General features: G+C 43.7%; 1 non-coding gene across 1 annotated transcript; it reads left to right on the forward strand.

Moving 5' to 3' along the window:
• The first annotated feature begins 282 nt into the window (after positions 1-282).
• On the forward strand, positions 283-420 carry LOC114809722. The gene has a single exon (XR_003757499.1). It is a non-coding gene; the product is annotated as a small nucleolar RNA SNORA7 (small nucleolar RNA).
• The last annotated feature ends 3,161 nt before the right edge of the window (positions 421-3,581 follow it).

Consider the following 3,581-nt stretch of genomic DNA (forward strand, 5'->3'; position numbering starts at 1 on the left):
CCAAGCACTTAGTATAGTGCTCTATACACAGTAAGTGCTCAATAAATACATATCAGTGATTGTAATTGATTAGACCATTCCTTATCCTGGATACACTATCTAATAAATACAGTACTGATTAATTGATTGATTGATTTAAGGGAGGTCATGTGGCCTAGTGGAAAGGAAATCTGGGTTCTAGTCCCAATTTTCCATTAACCTACTGGGTGTGCCAAATAAGTCTCTCTAAGCCCACCAACGACCTCCTAGTTACCTAATTTAATGGAATGTACCCCATCTTAACCCCTCTCAGGGTCACACCTGGAGAGTTGCCAGTATTCTACCAGTCTCCGCAACAGGAGGGAGATTCAAGCAGAAGCCTACCCATTCCATTCCTAACTTGGGCAGTGGCTAGCGAGTGGAAGGCAATCTGCTACAAGTCAAAACTCACCCACGCTGGACAGCAGTGGGACAGCAGAGAGTCGAAGGCGGAGACTCAAATTTACTGTGCAGACGGGGGCAGTGGTAAATCACTTCCATATTTTTACCAAGAAAACTCTATGGATAAATTACCAGAAGGAATGCAGATGGAGAGCAGGGCATTCTAGGAGAGATATGTCCGTGGTGTCACTATGGGTTGGAAACTACTCGACGGCATAGGACAAGGCAAGACCCATCCTAATCTCTTTGACCTCTTGGCTGACGTTAATACTGTAGTTCCCCAGACTACAAGATCCTTGAGGATGGCTGTCTACTTACCCTATCATCCTCTTCCAAGCATTTACAACCATGCTCTGCACACAGTAAGTGCTCAATAAATACCACTGATTGTAACTGATTGATTAGCCCACTTTCTTCTCCTGGATAAACTAACTAACCTTGTTTTCATAGTCATTCATTTAATCATATTTATTGAGCACTTACTGTATGCAGAGCACTGTACTAAACGCTTACGAGAGTACAACAATAAACAGACATATTCCCTGCCCACAGCAAGCTTAGAGTCTAGAGGACTGCAACATCAGATCAGACGCAGCCCCTGTCCCACATAAGATTTACAGTTGAAGTAGGAGGGAGAACAGGTATTAATTCACATTTTACAGATGACTTAACTGAGGCACAGAGAAGCTAAGTAACTTGCTGAATTTACACAGCAAGGACAAAAAGAGCTGGAATTAAAACTCAGGTCCTCAGACTCTGAGGCCTGTACGCTTTCCACTAGGCCACACTGAGATGTACTGGAAGCAGGAAGAAATATGGGATTGCAGAGAAGGGGAGAAGTTAGCACTAAATCACCAAGCTCACCAAGACAATGAGTGTAAATTGAGGTAAAATGGAGACTCAGAACAGAGCCTTGAGGGGCATCTTTCATTCATTCTTTCATTCAGTGGAATTTATTGAGTGCTTATTGTGTGCAAACACCAACAGTTCGGGTGTGGGAGGCAGAGGAAGAGCTGGCAAAAGAGACAGGGAATGAGAAGCTAGAGACATAAATTGGGAACTAGGAGACAACTGTATACGAATATAATAATGTTGGTATTTGTTAAGCGCTTACTATGTGCTCGGCGTGGGTGGGTGAGTTTTGACTTGTAGCAGATTGCCTTCCACTCGCTAGCCACTGCCCAAGTTAGTACATGCACATAGTAAGCGCTTAACAAATACCAATATTGTTAGTGATCTGCATATATTAAGCGCTCAAACTAAATATGATTCACTGACTGACAGGGTTAATAGAAAATCAAATCTATCCTTGACCTCCCTGGTCCATGATGATGGCATACAGGGTTGATGCCTCCAGCAGCCCAGCTGTTCCTGTTCTTACATAGCACACAAGTGTTGGGTGCGAAAAGGGTGTAAGGTTTAGTGATATTTACTGAGCATTCTGTGTATGGAGCACTGTATTACTCATACTATTACTACTAATAATAATAACAGCAATAGGAGTAACTGTGGTATATGTTAAGTGCTACTATGGGCCAAGCTCTGTATTGGGGTAGACACAAGACAATCAGGTCCCACATGAGCCTTACAGTCTAAGTAAGAGAGAGAATAGGTACTGAATCCCCACTTTTCAGGAAGGGAATTGAGGCACAGAGAAGTTAAGTAAACTGCCCAAAGTCACTCAGCAGAAAATTGAAGGATCTGGAATTAGAACCCAGGTCTTCTGACTCCCAGGTCCATGCTCTTTCCACTAGGCCAGACATTTGTTGGAGCTGGTACTTTTTTAGGGTATTTGTTAAACTCTTACTATCTCTCAGGAACTGTACTGAGCTCTGGGGTAGATACAAGCTATTCAGGTTGGACACAGTCCTTATACCACATGGGATTCATAGTTATAATCCCCGTTTTACAGATGAAGTAGCTGAGGCACTGAGACTTTAAGTGGCTTTCCCAAGGCCTGACAAGTGTCAGAGCTCAGATTAGAACCCAGGTCCTCTAATTCCCTAGCCCATGCTCTTTCCAACTGGCCATGGCTGACTCTCAGTGTCTTGGTTTTTACTGATATTTTATTTTGTTTAACTCCAAAATTGTACAATTGAATACCTACCCAAAGAACGGGGCAAATCCTTGAGGAACACTGGAGGAAAATAGACAGGAAAAATTATCCTCCCTTTGTTGAGGGGGAAAGGGTAAAGAGTAAATCTCAGTCTGGTGTAATTAAGTTCCTATAAACTGTAAGATTGTTGTGGGCAGGGACTGTATCTGTTTATTGTTCTATTGTAATAATAATGACGGCATTTGTTAAGCACTTACTATGTACAAAGCACTGTTCTAAGCACTGGGAAGGATACAAGGTGATCAGGTTGTCCCACTTGGGGTTTACAGTCTTAATCCCCATTTTACAGGTGTGGGAACTGAGGCACAGAGAAGTTAAGTGACTTGCCCACAGTCACACAGCTGACAAGTGGCAGAGCTGGGATTCGAACTCATGACCTCTGACTCCAAAGCCCATGCTCTTTCCACTGAGACACGCTGCTTCTCCCAAGCACTTGTACCCTCCCAAGCACTTAGTATAGTGCTCTGCACACGGTAAATCCTCAATAAATGTGATCGAGTGAATGAATGAATGAAGTAAGGGTTAGGTTGGATAATCCCTGCTGAGGAGGGTGTTCACGGAAGCAAAAAGTTGGTGGTCTTTCTGATTCCTTAGCCTGTGTCTCGGCTGTAGGAGCAGCGTGGCTCAGTGGAAGGAGCACAGGCTTGGGAGTCAGAGGTCACGGGTTCGAATCCCTGCTCTGCCCCTTGTCAGCTGTGTGACTGTGGGCAAGGCACTTGACTTCTCTGTGCCTCAGTTCACTCATCTGTAAAATGAGCATTAAGACTGTGAGACTCACATGGGACAACCTGATTACCCTGTATCTACCCCAGCGCTTAGAACAGTGCTCTGCACATAGTAAGCACTTAACAAATACCAACATTATTATTAAGAGGACACAAAGCTGCATCACCTAAGCTGTACAGTGCACTGAAGTCTTGGTGGCCTGTTATCCAAGGCAACGATGAAATTAGGGCAACTCATCTAAATCGGTAATGAGTTTTCCGACAAGCCATTGTTTACTCATCATAAAGCTTTCAACACAAGACCCTTCCAGCTATCAGTG

Source organism: Ornithorhynchus anatinus, chromosome 2, assembly GCF_004115215.2.
Source record: "Ornithorhynchus anatinus isolate Pmale09 chromosome 2, mOrnAna1.pri.v4, whole genome shotgun sequence".
Lineage (NCBI taxonomy): Eukaryota > Metazoa > Chordata > Mammalia > Monotremata > Ornithorhynchidae > Ornithorhynchus > Ornithorhynchus anatinus.